The following is a 24,068-nucleotide window of genomic DNA, read 5'->3' on the forward strand; positions in this document are numbered from 1 at the left end:
ATGATCCAGGCATAGGGCAAAGTTGAATCTTATCAAGAAGTCATGTAGTGGTTCTCAAAGGGTGGGCTAAAGGCTGTCTGCTAGGAGCTTTCATGTTTATAACATGACGGTTTCTACATCTTTGCTTCTGGTATCAATTAGAACATCTAAAAAAATCTGCTGGTACCTTTCTTTCCATTCAATTCTAGTAAAATACTGTTGGCACAGGCAATATTAGACAAAAACAAGCTCAGAAGGAATATATGTAAAACCTCAGCATCCAGTTACAGTATTTCTAAATGTGACATGCTCTTGTCTGCCACCATCACTATCATCACGCTCATCATGGCACTTCTCCTCAGTCACAGACCAGAACGTGAGAATCATGAACAGAGCCCAGTGCTTCCACATACGACTATACCAATTACTCAGGATACACGTTGAAAACAGATTCCCAGGCCCAACTGGATCTGGATCAGTGGGAATCTGAATTTTTAACAAAATACCATCTTCACTAGTGAAGCTTGGAAAATACACCATGGTTTTCAAACTCATTCAGGAAATTAAAATTTGGGGGCCCCCTTCTTCCTGCTTAGATAAAACAAATACACTGCTCTATGGAGTCAGGCACATTAGTGTTCACCACTCCTCTGCAAATAAAGTGAGGCAATTACTACCGTTATGTTTCACCTGTAGTTTCCTTGTGTTGAGACTTCTTTAGCCACAAACATTCTCCATGTTCCTTTCTTGGAATGTAATATGGCATAAATCACATCTGGGAGATAAAACCCCCATAAGTGCTAGAGAAAATGTAGTACTTGAAAGAATCCCTCAATAATTGTCCCAACGGGCACGCTAAGAAATCCCAAAGAAGAAAAGTAAAACCTTACTTATTTGAATTCGCTCTGATGAATTTACTCTGCCAGGTTCTTGGGAGAGTGATGGTGGTTGGACAAGCTATGGGGAAAGAGGGAAGGATCCCCAAGCTGACATCCTATGGGCTCTTCAGGCTAGAAGTGACCACTTAGTGATGTAGAGGCCAGAGGAGAGGAAAAACAAGGAGGCCTGATAATCAACCATGCACTTATTGAGCACCTACTGTATCCATGAGGGTGCTGGCCAGGAGCAGATGTTTCCTGCAAACAGGGAGATGAAAAAAAAAATCACTGAAGGGACTATTTACAACAGTAAGGGGGGTCAGTTTAAAAGAGGCCCCCGTGGCAAAGCAGGGAGCTATTAATGCCCTAGGTCTGAAGGAGCAAGGTAGGGAGTGGTCACTGGAACCCCTAAGTTATTAGAACTAACTACCTGGCAGAAGCTATGGCCTTCTGTAGAGGGCCATGGTCACTATGGCTGGCCACTCTTCCACCCTCTTTTTCCAGTGCTCCCCTCTGACTGAACCCAACTAAAAGGCAGAGGGGAAGGTCAGTCTCTCAAGGGCACAAAACAGGAGGGATAATGGTGGAGAATGGATCTGGAGAAGGGACACAGAGAATAGCCAACACAGCCACTAAGAGCTAGATACTCTATGCTGTATGCCCAACCTTAATGTCTTCAAACAATTACACTGCCTGTGATTGATTGTATTATTATTAATATTATTATTATATTATTTGAGATGGAGTTTCACTCTGTCGCCCAAGCTGGAGTGCAGTGACGCAAACTTGGCTCACTGCAACCTCCATCTCCTGAGTTCAAGCAATGTTCCTACCTCAGCCTCCCAAGTAGCTGGGACTACAGGCGCATGCCACCATGCCCAGCTAATTTTTGTATTTTGTATTTTTCACCGCATTGGCCAGGATGGTCTCGATCTCTTGACCTCATGATCCGCCTGCTTAAGGCTCCCAAAGTGCTGGGATTACAGGCTAGACTGCATTACTTATCAGCTGCCCCCTACCCACCACCTGGTATTCCTACCCTTTGTCATTGACTCTAAGGTTCCTCTCACTACAGGCTAATCTATTTCTACTCTATTTCCCCACTCTACTGATGGACTGGGCCTCATGACTTGCTCTGGCCAATCTAATGAGGGAAGAAGTGATAGCGCCAGTTCTGAGCCTACCCCTTAAGAGGCCTCATATGTTTCTGCATCCCCCTCTTGCATTTTTGCTATCACCATGAGAAGAACCTGCCCCAGTAACCAACTGCTTCTAGAAAAATGACAGACATGGAGAACAGCTTCCCCAGTCAATGTGCAGACCTGCAGAAGAACTGTCCAGCCATCCCACAGATCCATGAGAACATAAATGCTTCTTGATGTGTGCCATGGAGTTGTGGGGCAGTTTGTTACGTGGCAATAGCTGACTAATACAATCAGTCTACCCAGGGAAATAAGCCATCCCATTCTGTAACAGAAGTTACAGGTTATCTAGATTGAAGGAAAAGCATGAGCACAACTGATAGAATCGAGTCCAACGTGACAATGAAAAGTCAGTAGTGTCCAGAAGGGAAAGAGAACACGTGAAGTACCAAGGCTAAGACATGAAACCTGTCCTGACATGGAAGCGTATTCTCAGTGATTATAAAACCTCTCAGAGGAATGGATGCTTGGTTTGCTTTTTAATTTACACCCAGCCTTGTTCCAACAGGATTTAAGGCTGCTTACAATAATGCTCACAACAAAATAAGTAAGAAAAGCAGAGGAGCAAGGAAATGATGGCATGTAAAACCAAGGGATCAACAAATCAAATCCAAGTCCTCCTGCTAGACATGAACTACATAGTTGACTCTGAGCTTCTGCAAAGCTAGTGCAAAGATAGAAATAAGACTGGGGGCATAAGTAAGGTACAGATGAACCAGTAATTTAGAAGAAGGACAGCTATTTTCTGGAACTGAGATCTGACAGACATGTCTTTCATGAGGCCTCGTAAGACATTGGGTTATGTCATGAACAATGTCCTCAACAAAACCCTCAACAGAAAATACATTGAACATGATGATGATGATGATGATGATAACAATAATAGCTAATGCTTACAAGGCACTCATCATGCACATGCATATGTTTTTTTAGGTGCTCAACATACAATTTATTTAAACCCTTTCTTATTATCCTCAAAGAAAATACAGTGGCTATTTCTCATCATGACCCACAGGTAAGCTACTCTGGGAGGACAAGGACCTATGCACAGCAGTGTGGGGACACCTCTCCAAAAAAGAAATCTAAACCAAGAATATATCTTAGAGCAACCCGGGAGAATCCAGAAATAAAGATTTGTAAACAAAGTATCCCAGTTTTCCATTATTGGCAATTGTATAGGTTAACACTGTGCCAGGCAAGCAAAGCATGACGGTGAGGAAGACTCGGCCTGCAGGCCACTAGTTTTCAAACTCTGGCCTACAAACTAATGGATGGCAATAACTTCACATGCTTCACCATAAACAGAATTCATTTTCACCAAGGTTTCAATAAATATTAAAGGGCAGGAGGCTTGAAGGCCTACTGGTTGACAAGTTTTAAGATGGTGACATTCCAGTGTTAAGTATAGAGGCTTGAGGACTGCTTAGGCCAGAAGTGGGACAGATATCTTCTTTTGTGGGTTGTGGAACAGGAGTAAGACACTATCCCTGACTAGAAATGGGACAAAGAGGGTCCAAAAATCAGCCAATCGGTCTTGGAGAAGTCACACTGTTATTTCTCCAACTACGGGTTTATACCTTCAACTTAATGGGATTGTACATAACCCACTAAGACCAAATAGTTAGTCTACCCTCACCACTCCTTGGACTAGGAGTCATCAAATGTGCCATCAATAAGTAACATCATCACTACCATCTAAAATCCTGCCACCTAGGCAGTTACTACTTACTCTACTGAGAAAAACAAACTCTCCTTCCTTTTCTTAAGAGGAAATTTGGAATGGGGTTGGAGGTAGGAAGAGTAAGAGCAGAAAATAAGAAATACCATATACATTCAGCCATCTTCCTCCCTTAAAAATCAATCCCTATTTGGAAATGTTTGCTGTCCCTTCTTAAACAAGACAAATGACCTCAGGGCCGGAGAAATAAAATCCCCTGCCCATCTTGACTCAACAGGTTCTCTGACAAGCTAAACACAGCTGCACTTCAACTGCTATTTTTAGATTCTATAAATTCTGGCCTCTCTTTTTCTCTTGAAATATGCTTTAGAGACTTGCCAAAGACTTTTATCTAGGCTCTAACTCCATGACAATAATTTCATGAGTATGAAATCACCACTATGGCGTTTGTTTGCTGCTATTGTCATTATTAGGAATATACTCATAAAACACGTGGAGGGTTTCTTTCTCCTTGGAGGGGAGGCTGCCTGCCTCTAATTGCCATCATAGTCTGAATTATGGACAAGAAGAGGAGATTTTGCCACCAAACTGATTTCCTTTTTAAAAAGTGGAAGAAAAAAAACCAGAACAGGGGCCACTTGCCTCCAGGACAGTGTTTCTCAAAGTGGTTTAAGACCCAGATTTCCAGGTGAACACCTCCCACCAGATGTATCCAATTTAATTTTGTGGAAGTGGGGTCCTGGCCCCACCTGTAATAGTCATGCCACTATAGCACCCAGCTTTGAGAATGCTGCTCAGTTCCAAAGCATAACCCAAGCCCCACTCTGAGTTCGCTCTTACTTTGTTCTGACAATTAAAGCAGACGGCTGCAGGGAGGGCACCAAAGTCATCTATGGTGTTAACAAGGTAAATATCAAGGGTCCTGACACTTTCGAGACATTGTCTTGCTTTCCAGACCTTGCTCAAAACTGACCAGCTTGATTCTTGAAGCTGCCATCTAAACAGGGCAGATAATTGGAACACAATCCCTTCAAAGCAAGAAATAGAACTGGGTCTGTCCCACTGCATTCAGCATCCAACATGGCCCAAGAACACGCATTCCCTCTTTCCTCCAGATAGTCATGAATCCAGCAGCCAGCTAACATCTTGTGCATCCCCATGCACAGTCCTGGGCTACACTGTCAAACAGGCCTCACCAATTATACACTCAAACCCCAACCTAAGATCCATGTTTGAGTGTTCTCTTTCCCTCCCTTTTTCACATCTAAGACTTCAGCTATTTCTGCCTGGCGTGGTGGCTCAAGCCTGTAATCCCAGCACTTTGGGAGGCGAGAGGCCGAGATCATGAGGTCAGGAGATGCGAGACCATCTGTGGCCTAACCACAGGTGAGGCGTCTCTACTAAAAATACAAAAAACTTAGCCAGGCCCGAGAGGTGGTGAGCCTGTAGTCCCAACTACTCCGAGGGAGGCTGAGGCAGGAGAATGAACTGTAAACCTGGGAGGCAGACTTGCAGTGAGCCTGAGATCTGGCCACTGCACTCCCAGCCTGGTGACAGAAGTGAGACTCAAGTATCAAAAAAAAAAAAAAGAAAAAAGAAAAAAGAAAAAAGACTTCAGCTATTTCTACTGTCTTTACCTCCAAAGTTCTTAAGACTCATTGCTTCTCTCTGTTCCCTCTAGTGACCACACTAGTCCAGCCATCTTGTCCACTGTTCTTGCCTCTTAGCTGGGCTGCTTCCACTCCAACTCCTGTCCTCCATTCTCTCCACAGGCCCAGAGTGATTTTTTGAAAATATCCACAATATCAGGTCACTTCCCTGCTTCCCGGAGCACTGTAAATAAAATACAAACTTCTTGGCTTAGACTATGTAGCCCAGCACACTCTGCTCTTCATCCCTCTCTCTGGGTTTTCCGTCATACATTATTTTGTTCAATCTTCCTAACAATGCTTTGAAGTAGGAATTAACCTCGGGTTCCAGGTGAGATTCTAGAGAGTAAAAGAAGTAAAGCAACTCGTCCAGAGTCACAGAGCCAGTAATGGTAGAGTCAGAATTCATACCCGTGTCTTTTGGACACCAAAGTCCAAGTTCTTTCCACTCAACCTCTTAGTTCATGTTAATCAAATTCAAAAACAGAAATACGACAGGAAGCCCGTAGGATTCCTTAATATTGTATGTATTTCCAAAGGTCAGATCTGAGTTGATTTAGAATGACCATCCAGGATAAAAAAACAGAAAAGGTAATAAAGAAGAAGAGGAGAAGAGAAAATGAGGAAGAACAATGGATGCTCTAGCGAACATTTAAAAAAGAATTACACAACGCAGCTCAAACTTCCATCTGCTGTGGGCCAAAGCCCTGTTAAGCTTCCAGTGCCAGAGGGTGGGGCCAACAGTGATTTTTCCCCTCTCCCTAGAAGTTGCAGTCCCTGGTTACATCACCTCTCCCGAGACTTAGTGGACAAAGTGAATCAGCCAGTCACATGGTAAGGCTCACCAAAGACACTTTCTGACTGAGAAGTCCGGCTGTCAGAGTTTCCTTCCCTTCCAGAGTAAAAGGGAAAGCCCCTCCTTCCAGCCATCCACTGATTTTTCTCTTGTGGTGGAACATAAATTTACATAACTAGATTTTCAGAAGGATTCCCTGTCCTTTTACGAACATGAAGTACTGACACAAGTTTTCTCAGACATCTCCCATCTTTCCACATTGTCACTTCAAACTTGAAAAAAAGAGTGAAAGTGGCATTTTTCATAAAGATTTCTCCCCAACAATCTACTGACACTGACTAGTGGTGAAACCCTTCTGTCTTGTTTTCCTAATATCTGGAATCAGGAAGTACATGGTATGTACTTCATATGTACCATACTGCTAATTTTCAGGCTGAGAATTACTTTTCCAATGTTATTGATAACTCTTAGACTCTTTGTCATTAACAACACATTAAACAGATAGTTATGTAAAATCTCTCTGGGAAGAAGTTAACCTTTTAAAAACGCTTAACAAGAAATCATTTATAACTGCATATCCATGGTGAGGGATATGGGAGGCAAGGGCTGAATCTGAATCAATTGAACAAAGATGGGCTATAACCTCAACATGTGGGCCTCTGGGTTGATACAAAGAGGAGGGGATAAGCTCCTGGCTTCCAAATGGCCTAGAATCTGAGAGGAGGATTAGATATTATAAACAGAATATTTGACAGAATATATTAAGGTTCACACATGAGGTTCTTCATATATACTAGACCATGGCAGAGACTATATGCCTAACCAATATCTATTCTCTACTGTTCCCTTTTAACCAAACTCAATTTTATTCCACTCTACAATATGCCTACCTAAAAGACATTTTCTAGTCTCCCCTGGAGAAGAGGTGGTCAAGAAGATACAAGCAGAAACCATAATGTGAGGCTTCCAGGAAAACTCCATAAATAAAGACAAGTTAGCTGGGAGATAATTTTCTTTTGTAATCTTCTCTCTTCCTTCTTTTTCCTAGCTGGAATTTGGATGTGATGGCTGGAGCTCCAACAGCCACACTAGGCCATGAGGTAACTTTGAAACTGGAAACCATGTTCTGAGGATGGTGAAACAGAAAGAGAAAAGGATCCTTGATCCTTGACGTCCATGGAGCCACCATACCAATGTTGAATTACTTCTGTGTAAGAACAATAAACCTCTACTGTATACACTTATTTGAGTTTTCTGCTACATGCAATTTGACTTGGCTTAAAAGAGTGGTGGCACCATGTGACCATCAGGAGAGAAGTCAAGAGAAGGATGGGCTGATGAGAGGGCTTCCCTGGGGCTATGCACACTGCTGGGGAGGCCATTTCCCAGATACCAGAGGACAGGTTCTCAAAATTTCTCTTGGGAAGGATGAGATACTAAATCATGATGGAGGGGACAAGCCTCCTATCCTTAACATGATTTAACTTCCACTAATCAATTACAAACCATCTCATTTGTCTTCTTCCTCCTCTCCCTCTCTGCTTGCTCCCCTTTCTCAGCCCTAGGTGACTGGCACATGACTATACATGGCTAAACCTTACAAGGAATAGGAAGCAAACATCTTAGGACTTTACCTTCTTTCTTCCCTCCCACCATGATGAAGTTTTCCCTGTAGCCCTCTTGGGGACCTGGACACAGAAATAGTTAGGGACTTGCCAGGAGCCTGCTGAGATTATGACTTATGGGAGGCAGATTTCTCTCATAATTATTTTGTTTAAGGCCAAAAGGATTCCCAGAAAAATTCCTGATCCCATCTAAATCCAAATCAGAGTGGTGATCCAGGCACAATGGGAAAATGGTCTCTCTTGCCCAGTTAGTAGATGTAAGTAAGCAAGACTGTTGAAGCCAAGGGACCACTGTGGCATGGCCAAGCCATGGGGAGCAAAACATGGGTGAAAGGAAGGAACTCCTTAAGAGAGTGGCAAGTCAAGACTGAAGATGGACAGCTGCTGTTTTCCTTGAAAATTCATCCAAAAGCTGACTGGCCTTTACGTTTCCCACCAAAAAGCAGTGGTCATTCCATACACCTCTAGGGACAAAGACCCTTCCAAAGGAGGTAAGTTTTTCTATCCCTTACCCCACACTGGCCCATAAGGCACATAAATCCTTATGAAATTAGCTCATCCAAAACTTTCCAGCAATGAACTAAACTTTAGCAACATCACGCAGTACACTTAAAACTTCCAACATCAAACCTTTCTTTCAATAGAAACACAAGTTTTCAACGAGCAAATGGAACCACAGTAGAGGTCTTCCCCTCATTGAACATTTCTTGTACCTCTCAACTGCAGCCTCCCACCCCCGAAAACAATTCTTTCTGGAACTAAAATTATCAAACTTTTTAAAGTATCATTTCCTCACTAGAAACCATGTTTGGGCTTGAGATTAAATAACAAGAATTCTTTAAAACTACATTATTTTTAAAAAAGCAAATAATGACCAAGGGAAAAAGAATCTCAGATTTTTCCAATACAACATAAAGATGACAGCACGAGATAATACTGAAGCCCTCCAGGAAGAAAGACCAACACACGAATCATAAAGGGCTCTATTTATACTCCAAGTGACGCTCACAACTAAATAAAAATGTGTTTCTGTTTCCACAAATCTACTTAAATTTCACATGTTCTGCGCACTTAGCCATCATCACATGGGAAGAAGTCACGGAGTTTCACAGTAGATGTGGAAATGGAAGGTTTTATTAATTGCTCCTCTTGTACCACAACCTAATTAAAAACAGAACAAAAACAGTCCAGGAGAAGTTTCTAATGCATGTAGGGGGGCTGAAGGAAGGCTGGTTATTCCGAAATTAAAGAAGCCACCAGAAAGAACTTAATCTCTCCAGCCATCATCTATGCCACTTCTTTATGCCTTTTAAGGGTATGTTAGAAGTGCACCAGAAGATGACTGGGAAAACCCGTTTGGATGATACACCGGAAGCAGCAACAGCTGGTTCCACTGTTAGTGTTTGGGCTTGGAGATCCATTTGATGTTAGCTATGAAGGTGCCAACACCACTCTCGGCTCAGATGACGTCAAGAGCATCATTTGGGTTTTATGATTGTATTCACTCAATGCCCAGCCAGGACTCGCCTTTTATACTCAAGGAAACTCAAACAATTAACTGAGGCTCAAGGCATTCCCACCCAAGGAAGAAATTGGAAGTGGGGCAGAAAGGCTGAAGGGTTCAGCCATATATAACTAGCAAACATGGGAATCCCCATTCATCCACGGGGGTGCGGCTGCAGCACTTGCCACAGGAAGCAAATGACTTTTGTGGATGTGGCCCCCATCTTTCTGTTCTTCCCAGCCCCGCTGACCACCTGCAGCACATCAGAGGAACAGAGCCCAAGGACTGGACGACCCCTAGAATGGTTCCTGAGGGGAAGGGGTCATGGTGTCCTAGCTGCACATGGCTCTGAATGAGCAAGATGACTTGATTCTACCATTTCTGTTTCACTCTATTTTCATTTTTTTTTTTTTTTTTTTTTTTTTTTTTTTGAGTGGAGTCTCCGGCTCTGTCACCAGACTGGGGAAATGCAGTAAGTCTAGGCTCACTGCAAAAGCTCATGCCTCAGTTCCGCGCCATTCTCACCCTCAGCCTCCCCAGAAGCTGGGACTACAATCATACCCGCCGACTAATTTTTTATGCAGCAGAGATGGGGTTTCTGGTGTTTGCCAGGATGGTCTCGATCTCTTATTCATTGATCCATGCGTCTAGGCCTCCCCAAATGCTGGGATTACAAAGCGTGAGCCACATACCAGCCTCTATTTTCATTTTTTAAAACAAGAATTGTGGTTGGAGGTGGAGTGTGGTGGCTCATGCCTGTAATCCCAGCACTTTGGTAGGCCGAGGTAGGTGGATTACTTGAGTTCGTGACCAGCCTGAGCAACATGGCAAAACCCCTGTCTCTACAAAAAATGCAAAAAATTAGGCAGACATGGTGGTGCGCGCCTGTAGTTCCAGGTACTCGGGAGGCTAAGGGAGGATGGCTTGAGCCTGGCAGGCGGAGGCTGCAGTGAGCCGAGATTGCACCACTGCATTCCAGCCTGGGCGATAAGCCAGATCCTGTCTCAAAAACAAATTATGGTCGGGACCTCCATGCTTGGCTGAGGCAGGCATAGCACGCCTGTCATGCTCCATGGAGTCTTCCCCCCCACTCTCTTCCCACCTCAACCTCTCCATCAGGACTCTTCTAAGCAAAAAGTGAGCCCAGGGGGCATGTTTCCCGACCACCCACCTCACACTGTTGTAACTGAAATCCTTCATAACAAAATGAAGATCCCAACATTGACATACAAATTATTCATCAAAAGCCTGGTTTTCTCTTATTAAAGAAAAAAATATATCAAGACTCCTCATTCACAGGAAGTGCATCTGCAGGAAAGTTATGAGTGTTTCTATTAAAAGGCTGCTCCAGGTCAAGGCCAAATTCATCCTTTTCTCCTCTCAGCTCCCCTAGCCCTGTGTACCCAGCTGCGAGAAGGCGCTGGCTCACATCTTGTCATTACCAGCTATGTCCTCCCTGGAGGATGAGGCCCTTGAGGACAAGGATGGTGACCTGTTTACCCCTGTGTCCCTGGAGACCAGCAGCATCCAGGGAAGAATTAAAGCCACCTGAAGCTCCACTGGCTCCAGGCTGCTGGCCAGTGAGCTTTCCCGGGGTTACGGCCGAGCCCTTCATGGCTTCTTCTGAGAATCATCAGTTCCAAAAGCATCCTTTTACTTGACTCCAGGTTTTGTTTCTCGAGACTGATTTTCAGAAAGTCTAAAATTAGCACCCTAAAATTCAATTACGAAAACCTTGACCTATTATCAGGATAATAAATGTTTTGAGTTGTAATGACTTGTTTCCGCAGTGCTCAAAGCATTTTGCAGGTAGCCCCATTTTTGGCAAGCAGATACTCCAGGGTGGATGATGCATAGCCACGCAGCCATGCATCTGTAGCCATCCTTTTTCACCCGGGTCACTGTCTCCCTTCAACCAGGATGACCTGGGCACTCAACAAAACAGCCAAAGAGTAAGAGCATTGAGTATTGAGTCCCCAGTCAACACAAACTGGGCGTGGGTCCTGTCTCAGAGCTCTCTGCTTATAACACCTTGGGCAGAGCTGCTTTCCTTTTGTAGCCTCAGTTTCTTCGTGGGTGTATAACAGCATACACTTCACAGGGCTGTGGTGAGGACTAGCAGAGACAACTTGGGTAAAGAGGTTAGAATGGTGCCTGAGCAGAGTCAGCACTCAGTAAACACTAGTTGCCATCATTGATGTTATTTTTGTGACTCTCACTACCTTTATTTACCCTTAAATAGGAGACAGCAAAGAAAGGCAAAGTTATACAGCATCCTGAACAAAACACTAGTAGGTGAGCGCCTGGTAGAATATGCTGTTAAACGCCCGCTGAAGGTCAACCGGTGATCTAGGACTCCTCCTCCTTGCAGCACTCTGCAGCCCCCAAACCAGCAAATAGGACAATCTAGAATCTGCTACTGCCAAGCAGGAATGCCCTAGGGTGAGTGGCACCAGCAGCACAGGGCAGAGGTACCTTGGAGTGAGAAGCATCTGTGGTCGTGTAAACTTCCTCACCACCAACATGCTCACCAACGGACATCATTTTATCATCTAACACTGAAATGCAGCTGTGTATAGCTGCTCCCACCCTATTATCCTTGGCTCAAGGGGCCTTCAGCAAAGCTACCTCCAAAGAAATATATTCTGCACATAGATGAAAAAGACCCTTGAAAGCAATTCCAGGGCAGGGTCTTCTGGAAGGTTCTGAGAATGAGTTCCAGCTCCAGAAGTCTGGGTGAAGTTGTTCTGATCCTGCTGGAGCCCCAGTCCCAATATGGACCTGCTCTCTCAGTGTGACCTCAGACTTTCACCACCCGGAAGGGCTGAGCACAGCCCCACCCAAAGAAACCCCCCTTCTGCAAAGAAGGAACACAGCTGCAGCGCCTGTGACCTTAAGTGGTTTGCATAGTCAATATCCCCACTTTGACGGGAAATGGCTGTGAAACGGCAAGGAACTTTCCAAAGGCTCAATAAGAAATCAACTGTGGGGCTAAAAGGAGACAACTCAGGAAGTTTAGGAAAAGGTAACCACATCCCAGTGGGAGTTCAACAGCTTTATAGCTTATTGGTTAAAACCATAAGTTTTAATTTCAGATTGGATCTTAATGTAACAATCCTTGGCTGCAAGACCTGCATGAATATGGAATAACAGGAAAGAATAATAGGAAAAAAATCAGCAAAGGTGACTCTTGGGACTGATATTTTATTACACCACACTTGATCCTAACCCAAAGGTCAGAAAGCAATAGGATTTTACTCTCTACTTAACCTGGAGTGTCTCCAACCATTATTTAAAGTTGGACGTTCTGAAGATATGAAGCTGATTCAAAAATAAAAGAGGGTTTATTTTGGTGGGGAGTGGCAAATAAAAAGGAAATACACTATTAACAGTCTTAAAAGAAATATCTACCCTATGAAGAATATCAGGACCAAAAATAAACTTCACATAAATGTAAAATAAACTTTTACAACCAATCTTCTCCTGGTGTGGATTTTTTTCTTCCCATCCGACTTAAACATAAGCAAGACAGGACATTGACTGGGATGAACTTTTCCCTTTTTAGATAGTATATGGGACTTTAAAGGCCTGAGCTGAATATAAATAAATCTTTAAAGGGTCAAATTTTCAATGGGATGAGAACATAATATGGAGTCCTAGGCTTCCCATGTGAAGTGATTATCCAGAAGAGCCACTAGATTGGTGCCCTGCTCATTCTGCCTAGCTCAGAGACAGATGGAATATTTGTGGGGTGAATGCATGACCCAGCATCCCTTGTCCTTGTCCACTCCCGCCACTGTGTCCACACTGACCTAAGCCTCTACTCAGAATCTTCACAGGTGGCTCCCCGCACCTGGCACACATGGCTCATATTCTCTTCTTTCAATGTAAAAATATATTTCCTTCCTTGAAGCTATTGCTAGATCACAGAAGTGCCAGGCACCTTCACCGCATTCTCAGAAATCTCACTAGGAATCGGGTTGCCATGCTCTGAGGAAACCCAAGTCAGCCCAGGCAGAAAGACCACACTGAGAGGCCACATGTAGGTATTCTGGCTGACAGCCCATCTGAGGTCCCTGTCCCACCCATGCACCTGTGGGACATGTGGGCAAAGACACCCCAGGTGACTCTAGCTCCTGTGGTTGAATCTCCCCTGCTGAGGCCCCGGATGTCATGGAACACTGAGTATTAATAACCCACAGAATCCATGAGCAAAGTAAAATGATTATTTCACAGCCCCAACTTTTGGAGTTGTTTGTTACCGAGCTAGAGTAACTGGGACATCCACTCTCAATAAACAGAATCATAAATCTGAATGAGAGCCCAAAGTGAAAAGCCAGCCAGGTGTTTAAACACACTGGGAACAAGGTGGTCCCTGAAGGAGCAGATGAAGTTAAAATCCCAGTTCTGAGTATTATGGTTCTTTTAGAATTTGTCTAGCAGGTTTTCTGGTCTTTACCAGAAAAGTCCCCCCTGCCCCTCCACAAAAAAATCCCAGCTCTGTCACTAACCGCCCGTGGAGCCTGGGCCAGTTACTTCTCTGAAGTCTCCACTGTACAAACTGTAAAATGGGACTAACAGAAGCTAATGAGACCACTGCAGGGATTAAATGGGACAGCTTATGTGAAGTGTGAGGCCGGGCATGTAAGGTATTGTTATTAACATCACATGTGAGATCTTATCAAAGTCATATACATCTTCATTTTACAGACATGATTTATGACTCCATTATGCTTTTCAGGCTTATTGGAAAATTAGAGCGAGAGGTGATGATGAAAGCAGCAACAAGTAAAAAATTAAATGAGGCTTAAAGAATTTTAGAACTATACCATTTTCCTCCCTCCAGCTGATTTTTCTCTAGAACATACACTACTGTTATCATCTATAAAACATAACCTGGAGTAGGTAGGAAAACTAAGGATTGTATTCCTTAAAAAGTATATACACAAATATCACACTTTACAGTATGAGACATCTTTGGATGTCTCAGTCTTACAGTAAGAACTAAAATGTACTGCCTTCTTTCTGTAAGTGACAGGTCCATTTCTAATTGCATGAGCTGTATTATCTTATTTGGTCCTTACAGCAATCCTACTAAACATGTTCTAGTATTATCCCAACTTTATAGGTGAGGAAACTGAAGTGCAGGGAGGTCACATCACTGGCTTAAGATCACACAGTGATGAAGTGACAAAACAAGGATTCCCAATCCAGGCATTCCAAATCCAGGCCATGCTCTTAACCACCCCACAGTAAGGCCTCCCTAAGGTCATTTTCTTGAGGGTAAAATGTGAACTCCCATTCTGTTCATTTCTTATCTAATTGTTGGGAACTTAAAAAGTACTCTTAATAATAATCCTGCCACTCAAGCTCCCTCGAAGAAACACAAGGGAAAGAAAGAAAAGACTTTCACCAGAACACAGGAAAAAAACAATGCTTTCTATTGTCTCTAACACACTTGGTGTGTGAAGGACACATGTCCATCCTCAGAGACCCCCGGGCATGTTTACAGGGCAGGATCCAGGAGGTGGAAGCTCAATGTTAATGGTCCATGTCACATGTCTTGGATTCTGCTGAAACCCCGAGACAAAACTCAACAGGCTACCAAAATAACTTACAAAATCCCCATGATCCTCAGCAGCCCAGCATTCATAGAGCAGACAGTTCAGTTCCCTTCTTTCTTTAACCAAAAATGCAGGGTCATAAGCTGTCTTTTGGAATTTCTGAGACTGAGAGCAAGCAGAAGGGCAGGATGAATAAAGGATGACAGCTCCTCAGATGGTGAGACATGACGGACAAGGACTCCTCCCTTCCATGCTCCCCTGCCACCTTCCAGCCCCAAGTATCTTCTTGCCTTCCTAGTGCCTAGGAAAGCAGAAAGCAGATTCCCTCCCCAGGATCCAGACCTCCTTTGTGGTCTAGATTACTATATCTCAGAGTGTGGTCCCAGGACCAGCAGCATCCGTATCTCCAGGAAGTGCTTAGAAATGCACTCCTAGCCCCAGCCCCAGACCCACTGAATCAGAAACGCTGGGGTGAGGCCAAGCAATTTGTGCTTTAGCAAGTCCTCCAGGTGATTCTGATACCTGCAAAAGTTTAAGAACAACTGGTCTCAAATGAAAGCCACAGGCCTGAATGATGGGACCACAAGAGGGCTCTAGTTCATCGAGTCCAGCCCCACTTCCCGCTAATGTCCAGACAGCGTGTCTGGCCACTTGAATCACTTCCCACTCAATACCCACCCAAGAAGGCCCAGCCTTTTTGTCCAGTTGTCTTATCTTAATCATCATTTCATTTATTAAACATAAACCATGGGCAGCATAGGTGTAGTTTTGTGAGACTCTGAGTTTCCCATAAGCACAGCTCAGATTTTGCACTCTCTCTCCATCTCTTGGACAACCAGTGTGTGATACGCTGCCTCTAGTAGACCTCCCTGCCCTGAGTTGGACCCTAGCCTGGGAACAACAACTCTGGGCATGCAGTATTGCTATGCAATCCCTCCTGCCCCACAAAAGGGCCTCTGCTGAGATGCTTCCCATAAGGGACTATCCACTGGGCCTGTTCTTCTCTTCTAAATTACCCCTCCTAAAGTGAAAGTTCCTTCTCAGACAAAGTGGATCATATGCTTCTGGCCTGATGGGCCTCAGTGTCTTAAGCAATTGGAGAATGGCAGGCTTAATTTATAAAAGGCCCACTGTTCCTGGATATATTTCTACCATGCAATACAAATAGCCTCATCTGAGCCCTGATTTAGAACCCTGAATTTGGGCTTTTTATTTCTGTATGTCTCTCATCAGTAGGTTCTCATAACTTGGATTCTCATCCAGCTCTACTTCTGTACTATTTTTTCTAATGTTTTCTCATCTCTCTACTCCCTGCAGTTATTCTATCCCAATATTATTTTCTTTCTGCAGTTAAAAAGAAAAAGGATTAAAATAAGAATCTCTGTATTTCTGGAAACTCTCACATGTCAAAGTTTGCCATAGTGAAAGGTGCAAATGTTCCCAGTGGTCCTCACCCAGGTCAAGTACAGAAGTAGATCCTCCTCCTCTGGGAATCCCACATACTCCTTTATTAGATGAATAATGAAATACTCTCAAGTGAGTCTGATAGATGAGACCGGTGGGCAACACACTGGAAAAGGAAGCCACCTGCTAGACAGAGGCAACCCAAATCTATCCACTTCCAGCAATATCAAGCCTATCTGTTGTTCGAAATAAACCTGTAAGACAACCTGGTCCCCAAACTCCTCTTTGCAATTAATGACTGCATTATTCCTCCACTTCTCTCCCAAAGGGTCCCACCCAGCTGAGATACAGTTCATGAATCTTTTGGACACTCAATATTTAAGAACAGCAACAACCAGAATAACCCACAGGACTCTAAAGCTGTCCAGCAAAAGCTGCCAACCACTTGAGAGGTGCATCCTACTGGGTCTTTGCTGCATCCATGAGAAGTCAGCCAAGGTCAGGGGTGGCCAAACCCAGGGCAGAAATGCCAGGGCTCTGAGGGACCAAGGCAGCTGCTTTGGTGTGTGGCAAAAATCACTGACCAACCCTACCTATTTCAGGGGAGCTGGGCTCTCACAGTTGTGTGATCTTCAAATAGTTTAAAACCTCCCACTAACATTATTCAATGATATGCATTCTCAAAGCAGCTGCAGAAGTACACGTTGCATATCCCTTAATTGAAATGTGAGGGACCGGAAGTCTTTCAGATTTTGGATTTTTTCAGATTTTGAAATATCTCCATATAATAAAGAGATATTTTGAGGATGGGACTCAAAGCTAAACTTGATATTCATTTATGTTTACACACACCTTCTACACATAGCCTATAAAGGTAATTTTATACAATATTTGAAATAATTTTGGGCATGAAATAAAGTTTTGACTGTGACTCATCACATGAGGTAAGGTGTAGAATTTCCACTTGTGGTGTCATGTCAGCACTCAAAAAGTTTCAGATTTTGGGGCATTTCAGATTTCAGATTTTCAGATTAAGGATGCTCAATCTGTACCAACATTCTGCCAACAGCAAAGTAAGCCGGTGGCCAAGTCTAATTCAGCTTCATGTTCAACTATTACTTTGCACCCAGAAACCTATAGTCTTTCATACCAAGGTTTATCAATATCTCCTTTACATATAAAGGCCATGCCACAGGACCTTTGCATGTGCTATTTCCTATCCTTGGAATGTTCTCTCCTTCCCTCAACTCTAACCCCATGATATGGTTTGGCTGTGTCCCCACCCAAATCTCATCTTGAATTGTAGCTTCCACAATTCTCACTATCATGGGAGGGACTCAGTGGGAGGTAACTGAATCATGGGGACAGGTCTTTCCTGTCCTGTCCTCATGACAGTGAGTAAGTCTCATGAGATCTAATAGTTTTATAATGAGGAGTTCCCCTGCACAAGTTCTCTCTCTTGCCTGCTGCCATCCATGTAAGATGTGCCTTTTGTTTTCTACCATGATTGTGAGGCCTCCCCAGCCTCATGGAACTGTGAGTCCATTAAATCTCTTTTTCTTTATAATTTACCCAGTCTCAGTGTCTTCATCAGCAGTGTAAAAATGGACTAATACAGTAAATTGGTACCAGAAGTGGGGTATTGCTGTCTTTATCAGCAGTGTGAAAACTGACTAATACAGTAAATTGGTACCAGGAGTGGGGTATTACTATAAAGATATCTGAAAATGTGGACGCAACTTTGAAATTGGCTAACAGGCAGAGGTTGGAACAGTTTGGAGGGCTCAGAAGAAAATAGGAAAATGTGAGAAAGTTTGGAACTTCCTAGAGACTTGTTGAACAGCTTTGACCAAAATGCTGATAATGATATGGGCAATGAAATCTAGGTTGAGGTGGTCTCAGAGGGAGATGAGGAATTTGTTGGGAATTGAGTAAATGTGATTCTTGCTGTTTTAGCAAAGAGACTGGAGGCATTTTACCCCTGTTCTAGAGGTTTGTGGAACTTTAAACTTGAGGGAGATGACTTAGGGTATCTGGTGGAAGAAATTTCTAAGCAGCAAAGCATTCAAGAGACGACTTGGGTGCTGTTAAATTCATTCAGTTTTAAAAGAAAAACATAATATTAAAGTTTGGAAAAGTTGTGGCCTGACAATGCAATAGAAAAGAAAAACCCATTTTCTGAGGAGAAATTCAAGCTGGCTGCAAAAATTTGCATAAGTACTGAAGACCCAAATGTTAATTGCCATAACAATGGGGAAAATGTCTCCAGGGGATGTCAGAGGTCTTCATGACAGGCCTCTTCATCACAGGCCCAGAGGCCCAGGAGGAAAAAATAGTTTCATGGGCCAAGCCCTGGGTCCCCCTGCTCTGTGCAGCCTAGGGACTTGATGCCCTGTGTCCCAGCCACTCCAGTCATGGCTAAAAGGGACCAAGGTACAGCTTGGGCTGTTGCTTCAGACAGTACAAGCCCCAAGCCTTGGCAGCTTGCACAAAATCAATAATTAAGATTTGGGAACCTCTGCCTAGATTTCAGAGGATGCATGGAAATGCCTGGATGCCCAGGCAGAAATTTGCTGCAGAGGTGGGGCCCTCACAGGGGCCCTCATGGAGAACCTCTGCTAGGACAGTATGGAAGGGAAATCTGGGGTCAGAACCTCCATACAGAATCCTTGCTGGGGCACTGCTTAGTGGAGCTGTGAGAAGATCGCCCCTGTCCTCCAGACCCCAGAATGGTAGATTCACCAACAGCTTGCACTGTGAACCTGGAAAAGCCACAGACACTCAATGCCAGTCAGTGAAAGCAGCCAGGCGGGGTGCTATACCCTGCAAAGCCACAGAGGCAGAGCTGCCCAAATCCATGGGAGCCTATCTTTTGCATCAGCATGACCCAGATGCAAGACATGAAGTAAAAGGAGATCATTTTGGACCTGTAAGATTTGACTTCCTTGCTGGGTTCTGGACTTGCATGGGGCATTTAGCCCTCAGTTTTGACCAATTTTTCCCATTTGGAATGGATGTATTTACCTAATGCCTGTACCCCCATTGCATCTGGGAAGTAACTAACTTGCTTTTAATTTTAAAGGCTCATAGGTGGAAGGGACTTGCCTTGTCCCATATGAGACTTTAGACTGTGGACTTTTGAGTTAATGCTGAAATGAGTTAAGACTTTGGGGGACTGTTGGGAAGGCATGATTGGTTTTGGAATGTGAGGAGATGATATTTGGAAGGGGCCAGGGTGGAATGATATGGTTTGGCTGTGTCCCCACCCAAATCTCATCTTGAATTGTGAGAAGATCGCCCACAATTCTCACTGTCATGGGAGGGACCCAATGGGAGGTAGTTGAATCATGGGGATTGGTCTTTCCCATGCTGTTCTCATGATAGTGAGTAAGCCTCATGAGATCTGATGGTTTTATAAAGAGGAGTTCCCCTGCACAAGTTATCTCTCTTTGCCTGCCGCCATCCATGTAAGACATGCCTTTTGGTTTCTGCTATGATTGCGAGGCTTCCCCAGTCATGTGGAACTGTGAGTTCGTTAAACCTCATTCTTTATAATTCACCCAATCTCGGGTATGTCTTTATCAGCAGTGTGAAAACAGACTATACATCCCAAATCTTCATTAATCTAGCAGACTCCAGCCCCTTTTCTGTGGCCCAGCTCCTCTCTCAAACTAATGAGAGCAGAGCCCAGTAAGGCAAGCATTTTGGCAACTACATCAACATGGAATGTCACGTGACTCATAGTGTAATCAATGTCAGCCACAAACTCTAACAAAACAATTGATAGAATCACAGGATTTTTAAGGAATAAGACACTCAGGGAACACACGGTCCAAGTTCCCTCTCAGTGCTGTGGACTGCGATTCCATGGCTCTTGCTTAAATCTCTCTGGTGACAAGAAACTCACTATTTCATGAGACAGTCAATTCCAAAGAACAAGATGATCAGCCACAAGCCACAGGCGACGACCATATGAAATCGGTCCAGTTTAGATCTTTCTCCTCTGTAGCCAAGCTCTGCTGAAGACTGCAGCACACCCACCATAGGAGCCCCAGTACTTATCCCACCTGGCTTTGCCAAAGTGGGGCTAATGGTAGTTGAAAAACAGATTCCTAGTCTTGAGCTCAGCACTCTTTTAAACGAATGTATAGTATTAAACCAATAACAGTTTCCTACTTTTGATAATGTACTATATATATGTAAGATGTTATCATTGGGAAAAGCTGGGTAAAGGGTACCTGAATCTTTCTATAGAGTAGTTCCCCTCATCCTCATAAGTTTTAAATTGCATGCTCTTCTGAGTAGTGTGATGAAATCTCATGCCATACTGCCCAGGATGGGAATCACACCTTTGTCCAGCATATTTATGCTGTTTATACTACTACCCATTAGTCCCTTAGTAGCTGTCTCAGTTATCAGATTGAAAAAACAGCAGATAAAGGGTTCAGGACTACCCACAGTTTCAGGCATCTACTAGGGGTCTTAGAATATATTACCAATGGATAAGGGGGGACTGCTGTGCTATTTTTGACTTTTTATGAGTTAGAACTTCCTATGAGTTATAACTTCTTATGAGTCTTAAACTATTTCAAGATTGGAAGTTATTAAAATAGATATAGAGAGATAGAGACAATAGGAGCCAGGGTCACTACCCTCAGGGCATGTGCTCATGGAGGAACTCTTCGGGCATGGACATCGTGACATTTTTCTGAGGTCTTTTTCATCTATAAGAACTATCATACTAAAAGATATAACCAATTCCATTACCACTCAAGGGTCCCCAGTATTTCTGGCTAAACAGTTCCCAATGTCACTCCCAACCCAGTCAGCAAGGGTTCCACACTGTGGTCCCTAGACCAGCAGCATCACCTGGGTATGTTACAAATGCAGATTCTTAAGGTTCACCTCAGAGGTACACACTCAGAATCTCCAAGGAGTAAGCCTAACAATCTGTTCGTGATGGGGTGGGGAGAGCAATATAAGATGTATCACTTTCACCATTTTCAAGTGTCCAGTTCTATGCTATTAAGTACATTTTTGTTATTCTGCAACCATCACCACCATCCACCTCCAGAACTTCTCATCTTCCCCACCTGAAATGCTGTACCAACCACCCATGATCTATTTAAACAAGCCCTTCAGGTGATTCTATACCCCTGCCCCCCCAGTCTGTTTAAACAAGCCCTTCAGGTGATTTTATGCCCCCTAGTGTAAGAACCACTCTACAATCACACGATGTAGGGGCATTGGCTGCATAGTATATATGGCAATTATCTTTCTGTATCTTTGACCTCCGCAGCCTTGTCTTCTTACCCATTGCTTGTCTTGAGAACACAGAGTGATCAGTTATTTGCCTGCCCCCTAACACCACCCCAGCCCAGGACAATACTATAGAAGGCATGTGTGCTTGCATTTGCCAACCTAGCTTTTAACCAGAAGCCAAGGTAACACTCCACGTTCCCTAAAAAAATAGGCAAGGGAAAGTAACGGACCCACAAGAAGCATCAAGTATGTGCTAAGCACCCGCCGGGGCATTTCAGGTAAATGATCTCGATTAATCCTCATTACAATCCCATGCTGCCTCCATTTTACAGAAGAGGAAACTGGGAACCTGATGTAAGAAATGTGCTTCACGTCACCAGGCTGGCCATGCAGAGGTGGAAGTCATACTCCAGTTGGGTCCTCCCTCACTATCAGAGAGCCACAGGCCCTCAGTTCGGCAGTTACACTATACAGGGCTTCAGAAGTCCGAGATCAGGCTGACTTTGTTCAAACCCTTTAACCTCACCTGTGCTTTGAATTCCAACTCCCATTTCTACTCCTCTCCTGAGGGTTGGTGTTTCAGAATGTCTGTTACTCCCATAGGCTTCTTTTAGCCCCTTTCTCCAGGTAGGGATGGTTGTGGCTGCAGCGGTAGACGAGCCTGGCTGGGAGTTCTGCTCTGAGCTCCAAGGGGTAAGCCCCAGGGCCCAGCCCAGCATGGTGTTTGCACGCACAGGCATTCAACAGGTGCCTGTTGAATTAAAGGGGCAAGTATATCCATCTTGATGATGTGTCACAATTTTTAAAAATACACCCACGTATGCAGTGGCTGCTTCCTCTGGTCACGGATTAGTAATAATTTAATGACAAGGGAGGAAGAGAAAGGATCACATTTTCTTCCATTAAGACCAGCAATCAATCAAGGCTGTTAAAAAACCAGCTAAATTTAGCATGAGATATGGGCTTTCAGAAAGTCTTCCATAGTGTAGGAGGCCACTAAAAATATAACAAAAACAATTAAGTCACCACAGGATTAATGGAAGTCTATAAATGGTGAGGACCCCAGAGATCAGAACTAGGGCTTGCCATATCTTGAAACATGTCTTATCGATGAGAAGGACCTAGAGAAAAATCTCTAGATATGAAACATCACTAAGTTCTTCCATTATTAAAATGTGAAGCTAAAGAAGAATTTCTACATGAGTAGAGAGAAAAGGCATATGAAGGCATAAAGCCAAATTATTCACAGAAAACTAATCTATATCATAGCAACATTTTCTAAACATCAGGAGAAAAAAAGTGTTCTGTGGTCATGTACATTTGGGAAATGCCAAACAGTGCATCCTCCTTGTGTGCCTGGGCTTCTAAAGCTCCATGAAGTCCTGCAACAAAAAGCCTGCATTAAACGCAATTATGTTCCAAAAGTAATTTGAACTCAGAATTTTGTTTTGTTTTTTGACATAAAGTCGTTACTATCCTTTGAAAAAATGCCTTCGCAAATGGTAGTATGAAGAACAATATTCTTTATGTTGTCAAGTGATTTAAACAGGGATCTGGGTCTCACCAAGGAAGGACTGTCCCATAAAAATGATCAGCTGGAGCATTGCCGCTGCCATGCAGGATGACAAAAACACCAGGGACTGAAAAAAAAAAGGTATGAGAAACCGAGCCACACCCAGTGTCTGCTGCCTACCAGCCCAGACTTCAGATGGGTGTGATGGAGTAACAGGGCAGCACCCAGGACCAACCCAACATCTGAGGGGGCATAAATGGCTGTAACATTGAGCCAGCAAAGCCACAGCTAGAATCTGTCCTCCAGAATTGATAGTTAGATACCCCAAGATGCTCACTGTAGCATGGTAGTGACAGGAGAAAATCAGAAAGAATTTAAACATTCCACAACTGGGGATGAGTAGAAAAAGTGCTAGTACATCCAGAATGGGGAAGTGGGATTCTCCACCCACGGACGCCTTTGCTCAGAGTTAAGCAAAGTGTGGGCTGAGTGCCAGACGAACCAAATCTCCTGAGGAGGGCTGGTTAAAAATGCACTGCTTCAGTCCAAGATTTCATTAGGACAATCCCAAATTTAGGGGGTTGAGGGGAGTTGCTGGCTGCTCCCTCTGAAGCCAAATTTAAAATGTAGATAGGCAATCTCATGTGACCAACTGTTTCCAGCTGACTATCGGGTTATATGATCTGACAGACATTAGTCTACTCATGATAACCATCAAACCGAATTGTTTTTCACAACTGTTTGAAACTATCCTGGACAATACACAAAACTAACTCAAAATGGATCACTAATCTAAATGTAAAAAGATAACATTGTAAACTTCTAGTAGAATATCTTGAGCATATGTTCATTTTGGAAATACTCCAGCTTCTCCAACATTCAGTGAACATTTATTGGGCAATTAGTCAATGTCAATTACTCTGCGTGGTGCTGGGGATATGGAGACAAATGAGACAGTTCCTGATGCCAAGCATCTTAAAATATTTTGGAGTTCTTTATGGCTTTATCATTAAT

The 24,068-nt window shown here is 43.6% G+C and overlaps 1 protein-coding gene and 1 non-coding gene across 2 annotated transcripts in view; one reads left to right on the forward strand and one right to left on the reverse strand.

The window, feature by feature from the left end:
- The window catches only part of ITGA9 (integrin subunit alpha 9), a 390,243-nt gene that overhangs the window by 246,104 nt on the left and 120,071 nt on the right, over positions 1-24,068 (reverse strand). The gene's annotated exons all lie outside the window — the stretch shown is intronic.
- LOC116273972 lies at positions 13,721-13,783 on the forward strand. Its single transcript, XR_004182460.1, has one exon. It is a non-coding gene; the product is annotated as a U7 small nuclear RNA (small nuclear RNA).

Source organism: Papio anubis, chromosome 2 (assembly GCF_008728515.1).
Source record: "Papio anubis isolate 15944 chromosome 2, Panubis1.0, whole genome shotgun sequence".
Taxonomy (NCBI): Eukaryota; Metazoa; Chordata; class Mammalia; order Primates; family Cercopithecidae; genus Papio; species Papio anubis.